Consider the following 19753-nt stretch of genomic DNA (forward strand, 5'->3'; position numbering starts at 1 on the left):
GTAGAGTACTCTTGATTACCACATGGAAGAAGATTCTGACGAAGTCACCCAAGAATTAGTAATGCTTTAGGGATTCGAGCAATGCGAATGATGCAATGCTCAAGATAAGAGTACGTCTTGCTTATCCCTCGTGCGGGAGCCCCAAGCATATTCATTGAAGAATTATTTGCCGTCAAACATGGAGGAACTTTGCGTGATCACCAAACTTAGAGAAGTTACTTGTTGCAAGGAGAGCTCAAACACCAACTGAAACACCAACCTCCACGGATACAACTGAGCATAAGAACCTTGAGAATGAGAGATGCTTCTACAAAACATTCTTGATTACTTTTTGACAAAGATTCTGACAAAGTTGCTCGAGAATTTGTGGTGCTTTCATTATTATCATACCGACGAATTCAGACAAGGAAGTAGTCTTCAACAACACAGGGAGTACTGAAATGAGAATACAGAAATGAAATGATGATTGCCATAGTTGAGGAGACTTGACTCCTTCTGGGCTTATTGCTTTTTTTTTTTTTTTTTTTTTTTTTTTTTTTTTTTGTTGGAGGTTTTCTGAAATCCGGGCACTTACTCGGGCAAGAGAAATCCATTCACACACATGTTTCCTCCTTCAAGGGTTATATACCTCTCGTCAATCAATTTTTGTACTTTGGCTTTGAAAGCGTTGCAATCTTCAGTGGAGTGCCCTATTGATCCAGCGTGATACCCACATTGCACATTAGGGTCATACCCAGGTGGAAATGGACGTGGTGGAGGTTTCAGAGATTTGGGAACCACCAATGAGCTTTGAACTAGATACGGCAGAAGTTTACTGTATGTCATAGGAATTTGGTCCAGAGGAGCATTTCTTCGTCCCAAATTACTTCTAGGTGGATACTGATTCAGACGGCCTTGTTGATATGGAGCATATTGCTTTTGTGGCGGATACTGAACCAGGTGTGGTTGGATCATGTGGGGTTGTTGATGATTCAAATACTCAATCTGCTCAGGTGTTTTCCCCTTTTGATTTGGTTGTGAAACAAACGGAGATTGATAAAGTGGAAGATATGGAATCCGGGATGGTGCATTGTACTTCTGATTTGAAGTAGATTCAGCATAGGAGTATGAATCAACATTTCCTTCCACTACATATGGAACCCTATTTCCTTGAACAATCATACCCTCGGGGGTGAACAAAATCACTCTTGACTCAATGAGATCTTGGACTTGATGTTTCAGCGCCCTACAATTCTCAACATCATGGCCAGGTGCCCCAGAATGGAACTCGCATCGAGCATTGGTATCAAAGTTGGGGGGAAGCTTTTCAGGCGTGGCCAATTCTCGTAGCTCAACCAACTGAAGCTCCAACAGGAGAGGAAGTAACTGAGCATAAGGTATCGGGATTGGATTGATAAGCCTCTGAGGTATCTTAGGCTTTTTCCCACACGTTTGGCCTCCTTGATTCATTCTTGGGACATGAACAGATTGACGTGGAGGTAACGACACTTGAAGTTGAGGGAGGGCTCCCTGAGGCATTCCATGAGTGAAAAGAGATCCTATTGAAGAGAAGGAGTCAACAATTTCTGTCGCAGTAGCAGGAACAACATCACTTTCCTTTCTTAGTACCGTCTTCAGAACTTCCATGACCAAGCTCAATTGAGTCTTCAACTGACTATTTTCCTCCTTTAGTGCATCCTGATTATGGACCAAGTCTTGCATCTCCAACATAAGATGACCCATTTGTTCCCTCATCTCATCCATTTCCTCACGGAGTTGTTCCATAGTTGATTTTGGAGTCGTGGCGGTGAGAAGTCAAATTTGTTGTTGATCTTGAAATCTGAAGAGAAAGGGTCCCATAAGTATCTGAGAGAACCATGAAATGCATGATAGTATGAATGCATGTTTCGTTTATGAGAGATCCTAAAGTCTTTTCACACTTTTTGTTCTCTTTTGGAATCAAAGTTTTTTGTTTTTTTGTTTTTTGTATAGAATATCTTTTCTTTTCTTTTTTCTGATTTTCTATTTCCTTTTTCTTTTTCTCTTTTTTTTTTTTTGGAAATAGACTTTAGAATCCCTCACAAATGAAGTGGATGAAACAATGATGTTATGCAATGCAAAGGCATGGGATCAAGGGTCCATATAATATTAGTAACCACCGCACAATCCTCTGAATAACTGATGCGAAACCTCTGTACAGGCCAAATGTCACAGGATCAAAGGTTCGACGCCTTTTTGGAATACCAGAATATCAAGCACCATGAGAACAGACCAAATAAAGGTCCGACCTCAAACATGAAGAGCCAAAGGTATGTAGGAGTCAAGGTTTCCTGTCCCACCCCAATCTCACGGGTATGAATTCTAGACACGGACAGGTGGTCCCTAATGGTCACTAGGGTCTACAGTTCCCATGGGGTACAAAGTGTTTGAGGCAACAAGCGTGCCAGACACAGTGTTCCATGAAAGAACCTCGCCCAGTTGTGGTACCCCATATTGAACTCATCCATAGCAAGCGCTACGGTAGTCAACATGAGCATCCACGCTAATCCTATGTGTCACTTGGCCTGGGTAGTGGGCCTTTTACCTCAAAAAACCCCCCCACCTGCAAAACAGAACAGAAGACCCCAAGGAACACAGAATATAATCCATATGCATGATGTGTAAACAGAAATAAACATGATATGCAAGCAGAAAACATGCAAGCATATATACAAGATATAGACATAAAAACAAGTAAACACCCAGTAAATAAACAAACAAACGCAGGCTAGGATCGACTCACTAAGGATGGACCAGCAACAGGTCTAGCAACGTCCCCAGCAGAGTCGCCAGCTGTCGCACGCTCGCGAAAAATGAACAGAGTCGCCACCAATATATTTATCCCATAAGGGAAAGGAATACCAGGAAACCTAACAAAGGAAGGAACAAGGTCTTGCGACCAGAGAATCAAGGTACGGGAGTCGGTTACGCAAGGGGAAGGTATTAGCACCCCTCACGCCCATCGTACTCGATGGTATCCACCTATGTTTGTTTCTATCTAAAGGGTGTGTACTATGTCTATGTCTAAATGCGAATGAATGCAAAAGAAATACGGGGAAAAGAAGGAAATATTTACAAATGTGCTCGTTCAAGCCCCGCGACTTGATGCCTACGTATCCTTTTCAGGAATCAGAGCGTCGTAGTTCGGCTCTTTAGTTTCTGTTTGTTTTTTGTGTTTTTTAGTTGGGCGGCGTTAACGTTCGCGCTCTTGCACAAGGGGACAGCCTAGGATGCAATGGAGCGGAAATAACAGTGCCCTTAAGAAAGCGAGAGAAGAGAGAGAGAGAGAGAGTTTGGGTGTTTCGAGGAAATCCCTTAAGCAAGGGAAACTCGAGTTACTCTTTGGTTTGTGTTTTTTAGAGGTTGGGAACTTACGCCTGAATGGAACCCTTAAGCAAGGGAGCTCCAAGCACTCGAACATCCCTTAAGCAAGGGAAGTTACAAGCTTCCATTCCCTTTTTATTAGTCAAAGTATTTATTAGTCATTTTTTATGAGTTTTCTTGGTATTTTTTTATGGGAAATTTATTCAAGTATTTTTAGATGGATTGAAGTTGAAAAAGAAAAAGAATGCAAAAGGGAACTAGTCCTAATGTCTACATCTATGTTGTACAAAAGGAAATTAGCCTAAAATTGTCAAGGGGTAAATTCTAAAAGATACAAACGTAAGATCGACTGAAAGAAATAAAAGTCTAATTAAACGTCAAGAATTAAACTCTACAAAGGATAATCAAAATCCGATTCTATACAGGTTAATTGAACTCACATACAAAAATCGATATTAAATTCTAATCCTAAGTCAATTAGCAATTTATCTACAAAAGGAATTAAAACTAAGAGAATCCCCATACATGAGCAAAATGATTTATTAAAACTATTAAAACGATAGGAAAAGGGATCACAAAATATTCACAAAAATCAAAACACCCTAAAATATCTATAAATATTTTTCATATATTTTTTTATGTGAAGGGAATTGAATTAAGAGTGAAAAGAAAACAAAATTAAATCAAACTATTTCTAACAGGCGGGGGGTGTCAATTGAAAATAGTGGTAGTATTAGCAAAACAGGCGGAGGCCCAGGTATTGGCCCAAACAGAATTTCTGTGTGTTCAGTTTTACTTCTAAAAAAGGTGACCACGGGCCAAAGGGGGGGTACGCATAGCATTATGGCCCATAAGTTTTTGTTGTGATTCAAACCAGGGAGAGGTGTGATTGGGCTCGGTGGAGGTGGCAAATCAGAGGCCCATGTTGTTCTTGGTCCAGTTTTATTAATTTTCAGATTTATTTGAATTAAAAAACAATTAAGTAAAAAAAGAAAAAAGGAGGAGGAATCAAATTGAGATTAGGGTTGTGTTAGGGGCGCCGATTCACCTCTTCTTTCGTTCTCGCTCTCTTCTTCGCGAATACAACAACGACGACCTCTCCGGCGAGCGCCATGAACGCCGCCGTGAGTCCTTATTACCCCTTCCCTCAAATTCGTTCTCTCTGTTTCTATCTCTCCCAAACCTAAACCTCACTCGCAATCGAACGGCTAATGGGGATTCAGAGCGAAATACACAATCCAAAGGTTCCAACTGATTCCGTATAACATCAAGAACACAAAAAGGAGGCGAAGATTTTGAAGCGAATAAACAGAGGTACTTACCGGTCGGAGTTCGTCCGACGCGACTTCAACGTGATGAGTCTTCTGATTCTTCTTTCTTCTTCTTCCTTGATTTTCTGAAACTCTGTGAGGCTCGTTGTTGGTGATAGCGTGCTTGAAGTGAAATTGAGAGAATGTGAGCTCGTTGTGATGTTGTTCTTGTGAGGCAGAGATGTCGATAGAATTTACGAGATGATGTAGTATGAGAACTGAGAGTGTTGTTGAGGGCGATGATGACTGTGGAGTGAGGTCTAGCTCAACTACTTAGAGCTTCAGAGGTTGAAGCTCTAAGAGTCATGGTGGAGAGCGTGTAGTAGAGGTTGGGAGAGATGAAGAATGGAGCGTGAAGGTGAAGAATGAGTGGCATGAGTTGATATTTTCTGCTTAGCACATCTTCATTCAAGATTCTCAAGCGGAATTATGAAGAAGATGGTGGCTGTTCTTCTAGGTCTGTTGTAGGTGAGTGAAGCTGGTTTTATATGGGCAATGATTGGATACTGATAATGAATTCTTGGGTGTGGAGCCTGAATCATAACTTGTAATGAGCTTTTTTCGATTTCTCGAGTGTGGGACTTGGAAGGTGTGTTGATAATTGTTGTAGATAGCTGAATGAACTGTTTTAATTGTTTTCTGATTTTCTTGTTAATCTCTGTTAGTATCTCTTATGACAGTTAGGTTGTTAGTTAGCTTCTCCTCTGTTAATGTGTTAGCAACTATTATTTGGTTTAGGGACTGTTAACTGAAAGTGAGTGAAATTTTTCTGTTTATCGGTTTGTCATGAAATTCAGTAGTTAGGTTAATCTTGCTAGTAACTATATGTTAGCTTTGGGGTATGGTACTGAATTTGATGTCTTGAATGGGGTATGGGATTGGATGCTGTTTGATTTTCTGTAACAATTTGGTTTTGTTGAATGGTGTATGTATGAATGTAGATATATGGGGCTGTTAGGGACATGTTAATTGGTTAAGAGGTTTAGGATTCTATAGCAGGGCTACTGTCAATAGGTTAGAAAAAGGTTAATAGCATGTTAGTTATAGGGAAGAAAGAACTGCTGTTTGTAAGTTAACATGGATATTGGTTAAAACAGGATAGTTAGTAATGAAGTGAACTTGAGCTAGTGGAACAAGATGCAACAGCCAGAAGTTAAAAGGAGGCCACTATTCTGTTTTGTCTTGCACTATATTGATCATGAATTTGCGGATAAATCTGAACATGAGTTTATGAATGTGTGTATGGCCGGTTTAGCGTAGGCATAGCTTGATTTTTGTTTGATAAGTGCATGAGGTACCAAGTTGAACTGAACTTGTTTATTTTTCTTTGTGTTTTGATGGTGATGCACGGCTGCAATGTGTGCGAAGATATACGTATGCATGACTTAAACTTGAAGGTGGTATGATGACTGATTGGTCTGTAAGGTAACCATTCCTTCTGCTGCAGGACCTTTTTTATGGTTTTAACCTTTGAATGTGTTATGGAATGTAAGTGCATGGATTGTAGGGAAGTAAACTAACTTGGTCTCTTTTTCATGTAGGTTTTCAAGTGTTTGGATGGATGTTATAGCTGCGGAATGGTTAGAAACAAATGCCGAAATGATGAAGTCAAGTTATGTGAAAAATATTAGACTGTTATTGGTTGTATGTTAATGCTATAGTTTCTTTTTCTTCTTGCTGAATTATCTTTGGTTTTGGATGATGATGTTTTGAAGTTTATGGCATGATGCAGGTTATGGCAATGTGTGTTTAATGAAATAATGTTGGCTGGTGCAGCAAGTGCGGGTTATCGGCATGTCGCGACGGGTCTTTTTTCATTTTGGTTATGATGCAATGAGGCCTGCGAGAGTACAAGGTAAAGGTATTTGAATGTGGTGTTTACAGGACTGGGGTGAGGCTTGATGGTTAGAGGTATGTAACTGTCTCGGACTGAAACAAATGCACTGGCTGTTAGCTTTAATTTAGAAGCATATGCTTTGGATTTTGATGGACTATTTTATCGATAAGTCAACTTGGTTTTATCTTGTGACAGGTTTGGCAGCTGGTTCTAGCAGGGAGACCACTTGAAGAAAGATGAAGAAAATTGGAGTTTTGGATGAAATTAGGGGGAGTCACATTGGTGTTGACTTTGGTCCTTCATGTAGTCCTTTTTTGTTTTATTCCTTTGTAATTGACTTTTGTGAAGAATTAGAATGGTGTAATGATGTAATTTGTGTTTGGATTTTGAATGGATGTTAGATAGGAGCTGCTGCTAATGTGTGTCTTTTGTTTAGTATTGGGATGGTGTTTTGGACTATGGGAATTAATTCAAGTGTAATGAATTGTAATGTATGAAGTGGCTTTTGAGTGTGGGCGTTGACCCCCTTGTTTTTTGTAATGTCGACCTTGAACTATGCCATTTGAACGTGATGCCTTATACATCTTTGACTTGGTATTTCGAGCAATAAGACACTCTACTTCCCATTTTAGGTTTATATTCCTTTGAATGTATTGCATAAGTTCCCACACGAGGCTTGAACGCATGACATATGATAGATAAATTCCAGGTGTGACAACCCAAGTAACGATGCATACTACACTTTGCTCGATGATGAATGAAATGAAGCTTTTAATCTAGTATATGAGTCAAGCATAGTAAAATCCCTCACATTCCATGATTCTCAACAAATTCCATCCAGTGCCCCCTTGAAGATACTCAATAGAACACCTTGTGTTACAATTAACGATGAACCATCTTGTGTGAAGTTCAAACTCATGTTGAATGAACGAACCCCCTTTTCCAAGATCTTTGATTCCAATGCTAAATTTATTGATTAATGATGAACATATGAATGTTAGATGACCTAATGAGGTATGCAGATGAAATGCGAAGCTAAAGCCAGTTAGAAGTTAGGGGTAGGACAAATTTGGGGTATGACAACTGGCATTCCCTTCCTTTTCAGGATAAATATGTTAGTGGCGACTCTGTTAATTTTCGCGGTAGCGACAACGTTACAACCCTTAAAAGTCCTAACTGAAGCATGGTTAGTTCGAAAGCATACTGTCACAAAAAAGGTACCCTGACTCCTTAAGGTTTACCACAAATGCTGAGTTGACTCTTCGTTTTTTACAGACATCACGTTTTTATAAACATCATGCTTTTACATATCCAGTTTCAATGTTTTTCAACAAACTCAAGACAGACATATGCATTGCATCTCATGAATTCATTATTAAATATATTTTGCTACATAATTTCAAATGTTAGCATCAGAAAGAATTTGCACAAAGGTACAACTAATGACTAAAAGTCATCCCGACAGACAAAATCACTTCAGAAGCAATGTCCCTTATGTATACAAGGGGCATGACATGGTTTATCCAGTCAACCTGGGGCAGTCAGGTCAAGATTCCAAGAATCTCTCAAATACCAAACAGTCAAAGTCACATCCCAAGTGGGTTTCAAACTATTTCCCGATTAATCTGGGGCAATCAAGCCAAGATTTCGAGAATCTCTCAAGATGCCAAAGTAATCAGGGGCATGCGTCGAAGTAGATATGAAGCTACTTCCCAATCAACATGGGGCATTGCCTTGGGCCTATGATTACTAGGGGCATGTCGCCCATAGTGCACATCTCATAAAGTCTCGCGAGGCGAATCTTTCCAAAGTTCCTACTAACTGGGGCAAATCTATGCAAGTCCGGTTTGACATCTTGATCCATATTCAGTGGCGTGCCCTAATTAAATCCGGGAATGGTAGTTACTATAATACTGGGGGCAACGTTCAAGACATCCACGTCTTCCCACAAACCTAATTTCACTAAGATCATATCCCCACAGATTAATCACTAAGAAGATACCTTCAAATACTCTCGTCCCGACAAAGACATGGCTCCCCAACAGAGTTTACATCTTCAACATTACTGTTTCTCCAACACTTCGCTCTTCTCCAACATGGTTTACTAATATCTTTTATTCCCAATTAGGGTACATCAAATTACTATTCATCCCCAAGCAGAAACCATAAATCCCCAGCTGAGCATCTTCAAAACAAGATCAGACATCAAAATCACAAAGGCATAGAGATTTATTTTCTCAATCAAGACAACATAAATCACATGTCATATGTCACAAACATTCACATTCACATTCACAATTGAGTCAGAGTCTTATTCATTTCTCCCTCTCTCCTCGGAAAGTCAAGCTGACGCACCGGTATAATACTCGCGCCAATCGCCAAAGAATGGAAGACGGTAAGGTTGATGATCAAGAATGGAAAGAGGAAGTTGATTTCCTACGCTCCGGTATTGAAAGATTAACTTCTATGGTTCAAGACTTGGTGGCTACTCAGAATCAGCCATCAACCCAAACTTAGACTACAGTGATCTCCAAGATAGAGACTGCTCAGATTCCTGTAATTCCTGTGATGAATCCTACGACCACTAGACCATATGGGATAGAAATGGATTTCCAATTGGCTGGACAACAGATTCCTGTTCCACAAAAAACAATCCCTCAAGCTATCATGACCACTGCTTCTACTGCAATGAATGTTATCCCTATCCAAAATGAACAGATTTTCCATGGTGCTCCTTCTGAAGAATTGGGAAGATTGGAAGAATTTCAAGACCAATTTCTGGAAATGCAAAAAGAGATCAAGGCCCTCAGAGGAAAAGATCTATTTGGAAAAGAAGTGAATGATTTATGCTTGGTTCCGAATGTCAGAGTTCCGACCAAATTCAGACTCCCAGAATTTGAAAAGTACAAAGGGAATTCATGTCCTCATCGTCATCTGATCATGTATGTAAGGAAAATGTCCATGCACACGAAAGATCAACGCTTGTTAATTCACTACTTTCAAGATAGCTTATTTGGAGCTAATTTGAAGTGGTACATGGGTTTGGATAGTACTCACATCCGTACTTTCCATGACCTGGGTGAAGCCTTCATCAAACAGTACAGATACAACATTGATATGGCACTGGACATAGATCAACTCCGTGCTATGTCCCAAAGAGAAAAAGAGTCTTTCAAATAGTACACGCAAAGATGGAGTGAACTAGCTGCTCAAATCATTCCTCCAATGGAAGAAAAAGAAATGACCAAGGTGTTCCTCAAGACACTCAGAACATTTTATTATGAGAAGATGGTAGCAAGCGCTCCCAATGACTTTACTGAAATGGTAAACATGGGTGTCATACCCCAAAATTTGCCCACACTTTTCAAAAATTCAAAACTATTTCAAAAATTGGGTTTTATAAAAATCTTGGGTTCATTTACACTGACATCCTGAATTTTATAAATATTCGATTTAAAGTCTATTTTAAAATATAGTAGTTTACTCTTAAATTGCTTATATTTTAGTAAATAGAAAAATGCTGGCCGATGCTTCATACACTTTCAATTGGTTTTTTATTTCAAATAATTAACATAGCACGATTGGTAAAAAGGAAAGGCTTGCATATAGAAGGTCACGGGTACGAATCCCGCTGGGTGCATTTTATCAGTTTTTTGCACCTGGACGAACCTGGACACTAGTATGTCCAGGTTCTCAATCTTGTCCATGGGCCTTTGGGTTGGATCATTTCCTTTTTAGGAGTAGTTTTAACCTAATTCTAGTCTATAAATAAGAGGCTTACCACTCTCTTTTTTCATCAAAAGTTATCTAACAATTTTCCAACCCAAAACAACAATTTTCATTCTTCCCACACAATTTCATAATCTCCCATACACTTTTCCAAACCTTTTTTATAAATCTCTACGCTTTTTCTCTACACCTGACCTGAGGCCTCCCATTTTTTTCAAAAATGATTTTTACAGTGTGTGGTGTCGTTTTTTTTACCTCCCCGTTTCACTAGGGAGGACGGCACGCTAGACCCTTCACGCAAAGGAGAATGCGCCCGTGGCGGGATGAATTTTGTTTCAGTTCTTCCTACGATAACACACGAACTTTTTAATTATCCTACGAAAGAGGAAGGGGAAAAAGATATCAAATAAACCCTAGGAGTTTGCTAAGTGTGGGGATTCACCTAGACTAGAAATTCTGGAGTCCAGGGGGTCGGTTATACATAGGGAAGAGTTTAAGCACCCTACATATCCATAGTACTCTATGGGAACCTTCTTTGTGTCTATGTGTTTGTGTTTGTTGCTAATTGATTGGGAAAGTTTCTCCTTTGTATTAGGAGAAAGAATTGAATTGAATTAAAAGACAGACAGACTATTTTTGGTTTTTTATTAGCTCGCTGAGATTCCTTATGAACCTCATGCCTACATATCCCTAATCGAAGTCACAGCTTTTGTAGTTCGGAGAACTAATTAGGGAAATTAATTATTTTTGGTGCCTTGCTTAAAGCTCAAAGTTGAAGCTGGAATTAAATCTCTGTTTACAGTAAAGAGACATGAAATCATCTTTACAGAGAGGTATTTCTACTATTCCACCACAAACATTAAAAGAGTGACAGAAAGGCTAAAATCATTTCATTAAGAGAGGGACCTTACTTGTGTATGTGCAAGTATACCAGTCAACTGTCTCTTGAATGAAAGAAAGGTGCTCAACCAAATTAGGGAAAGTTACACATGCCTGGGTTTACTGACAGAGCATGTCTTTCAAAATCCTAAATGGGAGACTGATTAAAATTAAAATGTAATGTTTATTTGTTTGAATGTGGTGAGATAGGAGAAAGATCTCTTTATAGAGATAAGCTATGTCTATCTACTTTATGAAAGATTTGACTTTAGCTGGCTTGTATGAGGCCCAAGCTTGAGGCTTTTTTATTGATTTTTATTGACTCTGAGAGATGACTCCACTGGGGATTAACTTAAACTAAAAGGTTTTGTGTTCTGTACAAAGCCCAGAATTGAGGCTGACTCTAGTTGGAGAGTGTTTATTTGATGGATTTTATTTGGTGTTCTGTACAAAGCCCAGAATTGAGGTTGACTCTTAATTGGAGAATATATTATTTATTTACTGCCTTGTATGAAGTCCAATGTTGTGGCTGACTCTTACTAGGAAAGACACTATTTTCTGCCTTGTACAAAGCCCAAGGTTGTGGCAGACTCTTAAAGAAACTGAATATGGACGACTCTATGGGGAAAAGATTCTAAAGGTTAGGAATCTTTTGACACAGGAAAATGTGGTTTATCTGCCTTGTACAAAGCCCAAGGTTGTGGCTACTTGATGATGAAGGACTCACTGGGGAGACTCTATTATCTGCCTTGTACAAAGCCCAAGGTTGAAGCTGACTCTCTAGGGGAATACCTATGAGTAGGGTTTTGACTCTAAGAGGAGTATGTGCCTTGTACAAAGCCCAAGGTTGTGGATGACTGTTTAAAATGGGGAAGGATCTACCAGTGTAGGATCTTTTGACTCAGAGAGGAATTTTGTTGAGGATTATCCTAAAGGTTGACTCTACTGAGGATTGTGCTTTTGTTAAGCAGGAATTGATGAATGAAAGACCCAGGTTTGAGGATTGACTCTACTGGAGAATTTGTTTGGATGATTGACCTAAAGTAGACTCTGTGGGGAACTTGGTTTTTTTTTTACTGAGACTGACTTTAAGTGAGATTTATCTTTTAAAAGTTGAAATTTTGGAAGCTAACCCTTTTCAGGGATTTTGTCTCAGCTGGAGAGTTTATCTTTTGAAAGTCTTAATTTTTGGAAGCTAACCCTTTTCCAGGGAATTATGACCTTAGAGGACTTATTTTGGAGGCTGACCCTTTCCAGGGGTTTTTGTTAAAATTAAGGAATGAATGGAGGCTGACCCTTTCCAGGGGTTTTATGGCAGAAAGATTAACTATTTGAGACTTCTTGTTTAAAGCCCAAGATTAAGGCTGACACTAACTGAGGATCCTAGACTCTACTAAGGAAGAAAATTAATGAAGATAAGGGTGACAGAGACTGTCCATGTCTCTTATTCCAAAAGTTGTACTCAATGTGAGATTGAGACATTCTTAGCTTGTTTAAAGTCTGGTTTTATGAATAGAAGAAACTCACCAGGGTAGGCTAAAAGGTGACTAAAGACCTGTTCCTATGTTTATAAGAAACCCGATGGGTCCTTGTATACAAGCTCAAGAGTAAGCTGGGAATGCTTTTAAGAATCCTGTGGGTCCTTGTACAAAGCCCAAGAGGAGGCTAATCGAGGGTCATTCGAGGGTCCTTGTTATAGCACAAGAGAAAGCTATGTGGTTTCGAACTTATTTTGGCTCTAAGCAAATGGGTAAGAGGTTTCACCGGGAATAATTCCTCTTGGGTGGATGTATCCTATTTTGGGTTCTAAGGCTTTTTCAAGATGTTTCACCGGGAATAATTCATCTTGAGGGTTTGAACTAAAGATCTCTAATTAGGAAAGTGCCTTCACCGGGAAGACATTCTCAATCCTAGGCCATAGTCCTATAATATATATATATATATATATATATATATATATATATATATAGTTTAACTGTCCTAAGGTTTACACTCAGACGTAATCCTAAACAAAATATATAAACAGTTTATATTTGACAGTAATTTAAAGAAAGACTGTAAATTGAAAGCTATAAAGCCTAACCTGGATGGAGTGGAGGCCTTTGAAGATGTATGTACAAAGCCTTACCATCAATTGATTGTTTATTGATAACAGTTGAATATTTATTATAAACAGTTAAAGGTTTTTGAAAACAGAAGAAGTGAAGATGGACATAGGTCACATAGGTATTTGAAGAGTTTCACCGGGAATAATGCCCTTCAAATACCAGAAGAATGTTTTGAAAACAGAAAGAAGATTTTGTAAATACAGTTTTTGAAAACAAACTAAGAAAAGAAAAAGGTGTTGGGTCTTACACTTTAATAGAGGCCCAGTATTTATAGTACTGGTTGACTGTTCTGAAAGCAGTTGTTTGAAAAGAATCAATTGAATATAAGAAAGAAAGAAAAAAAGGGATGGGACTTATGTTAGAACAAGATTTGTTCTGATCAATATTCTTAGTTTTGATGATAACAAGGATATGAATTTTGTGTGAGATAATGTGGTACTTTAATACATTGCAATTTCCCTTTCAGGAAATATATAAAGAGTATGCACAAATCAGCGCTCAGAAGCTTTGACTCAGAAGGTTCAGCATGCAACAACAGAACATGGTCTGGCAAGACATCAGAAGATGGTCAAAGCAGAATCAGAACATGGGTCTATGGAAGCATCAGAAGAACTTGAGTTCAGAAGCAGAAGCACTGAAGTTCTCATGGTATCACGCTCAGAAGCACTTCAAGGTCAGAAGACAAGAAGATGCTATGCACCAAGCTGTTTGACTCTGATGATATTCAAACGTTGTATACACAAACATCAGATCAGAAGAAAGTACAGGTGGCAGGCTACGCTGACTGACAAAAGGAACGTTGGAAGCTATTAAAGGCAACGTCAGTAGACACAGCGTGAACAAGGCTCGAGGTAGTTGAGAAAAGCGTGAAACATTAAATGCAATGCTGTACGGAATACGCAAAGCATTAAATGCTCCCAACGGTCATCTTCTCAAGTGCCTATAAATATGAAGTTCTGATGAGAAGCAAGGTTAACCAATTCTGAACGAACTTATTCTGAAAAACTTGCTGAAACGCTGTTCAACTCAAAGCTCAGAAACTTCATCTTCATCAAAGCTCACTACATTGCTGTTGTAATATATTAGTGAGATTAAGCTTAAACGTTAAGAGAAATATCACTGTTGTGATTATAGCTTTTCAGAAGCAATTGTAATACTCTTAGAATTGATTACATTAATTTGTAAGTAACTAGAGTGATCAAGTGTTGATCAGGATACTCTAGGAAGTCTTAGCTTGTGTCTAAGCAGTTGTAATTAAAGTGATCATGTGGTGGTCAGGATACTCTAAGAAAGTCTTAGCTTGTGTCTAAGCATCTGTTCCTAGAGTGATCAGGTTGTGATCAGGATACTCTAGAAGACTTAGTCGTGGGCTAAGTGGAAAACCATTGTAATCTGTTGCGATTAGTGGATTAAATCCTCAGGTGAGGTAAATCACTCCGTGGGGGTGGACTGGAGTAGTTTAGTTAACAACGAACCATGATAAAAATAACTGTGCAAATTGTTTTTATCGTTCAAGTTTTTAGACTACACTTATTCAAACCCCCCCTTTCTAAGTGTTTTTCTATCCTTCAATTGGCATCAGAGCGCCGGTTCTAAGGTGCAAGCACTTAACCGTGTTTAGAAAAGATTCAGGAAGAGAAAAATGCTTCAGTAAAAGATGGCTGGTGAAATTCCAACAGATCCACCTGCATCTATATCTGGCTCTGCTGAGCAATACAATGGTAACAATGGTTATACTAGACCACCAGTATTTGATGGTGAAAACTTTGAATATTGGAAAGATAAACTGGAAAGTTACTTTCTTGGTCTAGATGGTGAACTATGGGATCTTCTGATGGATGGTTACAAACATCCATTGAAAGCTAGTGGCGTAAGGCTTACAAGGCAAGAAATGGATGATGATCAGAAGAAGCTTTTCAAGAATCATCATAAATGTAGGACTGTTTTGCTGAATGCTATCTCTTATGCTGAGTATGAGAAGATATCTAACAGGGAAACTGCCTATGATATATATGAGTCATTGAAAATGACCCATGAGGGAAATGCTCAAGTCAAGGAGACTAAAGCTCTTGCTCTAATCCAGAAATACGAAGCCTTCAAGATGGAGGATGATGAAAACATTGAGAGGATGTTCTCAAGATTTCAAACGCTAACTGCTGGATTAAGAGTTCTGGATAAAGGCTACACCAAGGTTGATCATGTAAAGAAGATTATCAGAAGCTTACCCAGAAGATGGGGTCCAGTGGTAACAGCATTCAAGATTGCAAAGAATCTGAATGAAGTTTCTTTGGAAGAGCTTATCAGTGCCTTGAGAAGCCATGAAATAGAGCTGGATGCAAACGAGCCTCAAAAGAAAGGTAAGTCTATTGCATTAAAATCTAATGTTAAAAAATGCACTAACGCTTTTCAGGCTAGAGAAGAAGATCCTGAAGAATCAGAATCTGAAGAAGAAGATGAACTGTCCATGATCTCCAGAAGGGTAAACCAACTCTGGAAGAGCAAGCAAAGGAAGTTCAGAAGCTTCAGAAGTTCAAAGAAATTTGAACGAGGAGAATCTTCTGGTGACAGAAGATCTGACAAGAAGAAGGTTGTCTGCTATGAGTGCAATGAGCCTGGACATTACAAGAACGAGTGTCCAAAACTTCAGAAGGAGAATCCCAAGAAGAAGTTTTATAAGAAGAAAGGTCTTATGGCAACATGGGATGATTCTGAATCAGAATCAGAATCAGACTCTGAAGGAGAACAAGCCAACTTCGCGCTGATGGCTACAGAAGATGATGGATCAGAATCTACATCAGAATCAGATTCTGAAGAGGTATTTTCTGAACTATCTAGAGAAGAGTTAGTTTCCAGTTTAACAGAACTTCTGGAACTCAAGGCTCATCTTAGTATCAAATACAAAAAGCTGAAGAAGCAGTTTGAATTTGAAACTAAGAAGCTGGAAGTGGAAAATTCTAAACTGAAGGAAAAAGTTTTAAATCTATCCAAAGATAGTGGATCTCCTTCTGAAACAGAAAAATCCATTCCAAGTCTCAATCATATTCTGAAAGAATATGACTCGAGCTTCAGAAAGTTCTTATCTAGAAGTATTGGCAGAAGTCATCTTGCTTCTATGATATATGGTGTTTCTGGAAACAGAAGGTTTGGTTTTGGCTATGAGGGTGATACCTCACATAAATTTGAACCTGTTGATGATCTGAAAATCACATACAAGCCATTGTATGATCAGTTCAAATATGGCCATGCACATGTGTGATACCCTAATTTTTGACCCCCCTGAGATGACATATCTTCAGGATTTTCATCAAGTCAAAGCAAGTACCCAGAGCAGCCTGACATTCAATCGAGGGTGTTCAAAGACAAGAAAACTCAGGCAAAGGATCAATCAATAGAGGGATTAGTCTCTAATACAATCATAAGACTCAAAAGCCTCATTATTACACCTATGATTGATTAAGACACCCAGTCATCTAAGCACAGGATTACTCAGATCAACAGACTAGGGTTTGGAGCCTATCAAGGACTAAAATCAGGGATCACCTTTGGGAAACCCTAAAAGGCCCAAAGAGACCATTCAAAGACATTAATCATCTTCAAATAACTCTTATGACAAGATCCACTGGACATTACACCTCAATTCAAAGTCTACACTCATCATTGTCCTCTGGTCGACAATTAGGGTTTTGACCTAATTTACCAAGATAGTTGACTTTTAATCAGGGCATGAATCCAAAACTCAAGACATGATTCAAGAGTCTCTACTACCTCAATGTAATCCATTTACATCATTCATTTGAGGATAAGATCTTGTTTCTACACAAAAGTCCAAAAATTCACTTTGTCAGGCAAAAGTCAACTGTATGGGATCACCTTTGACTTTTAAGGTTTTTGGTCAAAAAATGACTTTCAAAGATCAATATCATCAATATATGGATATTAAAGTCATTTGACCAAAGAAATTCAAAGAAATTCATCAAGGAGCAAAAAGTCGAGAATTAGGGTTTTTGAAGGCATGGTGAGAACTCAAAATTTCACCTACACAACTCAAAAAACTTCCAACATGAAAGTTGTAGATCTTGCAAAATAAAACAACATCTTAAAAAGGAACTTTTTTCAAAAGATCAATCATTTATGAAGTTTTGGAAATTTTGAAGTTTAGGTCATAAACACTTAGAAATTTTTCTAAGTGTTTTAACTTAGTTTTCATCCAACTTTGGGCTCATTTTTCACAAATTTCCCAAATGATTCTGAAGAAGACATAAACTAATGATTTAAAGTAGATGTTTAGGGATTTCCAAATTGTGTTCAACCTTCTCCAAATTCAATTTGAGCTAAGAGTTATGCTTGTTCAAAGTTGGCCTCATGAAGTAAAATTATAGGTCATGGACACTTTTGGACTTTGCAAATTTTGTGCAAATAACCTCTCTTATGGATGCTACACGACCCATAACACATCTGAAACCATGCCATGCATTCATTTTCACCATGCCATAAGAATTGAAGAAGATTCTAAAAACAAGAACATGTGATTATGTAATGATTACATTTGTGAATTTATGGCAAATTGATGAATCACCCAAGGAATCTTCTCATCAACCAATTAGAGCTCACTTTGCATCTGAAATGTCCCCTAAGATCAGATAGAATCAATGGATAGGGGAAGCTAGCCCGAAAATGCATCATTGCATTTTGGAGATTCTTTGAATTTCTTCATGGCTAAGAAACCAAACTCACTACACTAAGCAAGCTCACCACAGCCAATTGATCTGCATCCATTTGCCTATAAATACAGAGGCATTCCTCATTCAAAAACACACCAAAGCAACCATATTCCTTGCTTTCTCTTTCTCTTCTCATGTTCATTGTTTTTCAAAGTTCTTTGGCAAGAAGAATCGATTTCTTCAAACCAGAGCTCATCTTTGGAAAGTGAACATTCTAACATCTCAAGGGAGGTCATTTGAGGTGATCCAAGCACCTGGATCACTTCTGTAAGTGGAGGAACACCATTGTTGCTCTCACTTTGGAGCATTTGCAGTTGGAGGTCCATGGAGTAATTCAGGAGGTTCCGAGCCAAGCCAATCATCCAGGCACACTCCTCAGGTCATAGTGAAGCTAACCAGATGGCTGCAGCTCATCTGTAACTCAAGAATCAACACCCTCCATGTTCACTTGAAGCTGAAATCGAGGGAGGTCCATAGAACAATTCAGAAGGATTTAGGCTACAATAAGCATTCAGTTACCATCATTGAGTCTCAGGGAAGCTATTGAGATCATTCATTCAAGCCCAGGTGCTCTCTATCATCCTCACGACCTCCATTTTCAGAGGTAAGTTTCTGAACCCCACCTCTCTAATTTAAGTACTCTTTGTGAAATAGCTCGATTCTATCTTGTTCAGCATCATCAGAGGATTGAAAACCCTCTATCATCATTCATTTATTCATCTTGTGCATCATTTAATTTTAAATTTAGGGTTTATGTGTTCTTCGTGTTCATACTGAAATTCTTTAAGTACACTTAGAATAAATAAATTCTGAGATCATGATCATGTTCCTCGTTTGAAAACGAGCAAGTTTGATGTTTGAATCATTTAAAATGGTTGAGAGATGAGAGAGCTCAGAAATCCAAGATGGAGGAGCTAGAGGTTGAAGATGACAATGGTGGTGGCGCCATTTTTTTGAATTCTTAGGTTTAAGTTTAAAATAAATTTAGTGGTAGTTGTTTTATTTACGAATTCATCGTAATGGCTCAATGGTTACAGCGCGCGTCCAAAGTCTCCTCATGCCCAAGGTCTGGGGTTCGAATCCCCCTCGCCTCAGACCTTTTGATTTTATTTTCTTTTTTCCACTCTATGCACTAGACAACACACATATTGCAATGAAATGCCCTCTATAACACCATGCGCGCGTTGGCTGGTTGGTGTGTGTTTTGATTGTTGGCTTCAAGGGCGTGGGTTCAAACCTTCCAAGGGCCAAAACTATTTTTTTAACACCAATTTCTTTCATTTTTCTTCACAACTTCACACAATTAATTCACCTATCAAATTAAATCATTTTCACTTCATTTTTCATACACCTATTATTCAATATATCTATTTTGTGAATAGTCAAAAAAATCATAAAAATATTATTTATTTCATGAATTTTAATTAGGTTTAAAATAGTATGTTTTTAAGTGTTTTCTTAAATACTTTAAATATATATTGTCACTTTATTTTAACCTAATCACTTTGTAAATAATTTTATGATAAAACCCTAATTGTTTAGGTCTTAATTAGGTAAAGATCTTTATTTTTACCTTAATTAAGTTGACTTTTGTCAATTCTCAAAACTATTTTTCAATCTCTGATTAAATCAAATGATTAGGGTTTTCAAACAACAAAACCTTGTATCATTCCAAATCATTTTTCAAATTGCTTTTACACCAGTACTGTAAAGTACTGGGCCTCTAATAGAGTGTAAGTCCCAAAAACCTTCTCTTCTTAGCTTGTTTTCAAAACTGTATTTTCAAAATCTTCTTTCTGTTTTCAAAACATTCTTCTGGTATTTGAA

At 38.3% G+C, this 19753-nt stretch overlaps 1 long non-coding RNA gene across 2 annotated transcripts; it reads left to right on the forward strand.

Moving 5' to 3' along the window:
• Positions 1-3004: 3004 nt before the first annotated feature.
• On the forward strand, positions 3005-7029 carry LOC131636183 (uncharacterized). 2 transcript variants are annotated; one of them, XR_009293973.1, is made up of 4 exons: positions 3005-6077; positions 6194-6296; positions 6385-6563; positions 6685-7029. It is a non-coding gene; the product is annotated as an uncharacterized LOC131636183 (long non-coding RNA). The 2 variants fall into 2 exon arrangements; XR_009293972.1 differs by having other exon boundaries at positions 3007-6077; positions 6194-6264.
• The last annotated feature ends 12724 nt before the right edge of the window (positions 7030-19753 follow it).

The sequence above is a fragment of the Vicia villosa genome, unplaced genomic scaffold (assembly GCF_029867415.1).
Source record: "Vicia villosa cultivar HV-30 ecotype Madison, WI unplaced genomic scaffold, Vvil1.0 ctg.001659F_1_1, whole genome shotgun sequence".
In the NCBI taxonomy this organism is placed as follows: Eukaryota; Viridiplantae; Streptophyta; class Magnoliopsida; order Fabales; family Fabaceae; genus Vicia; species Vicia villosa.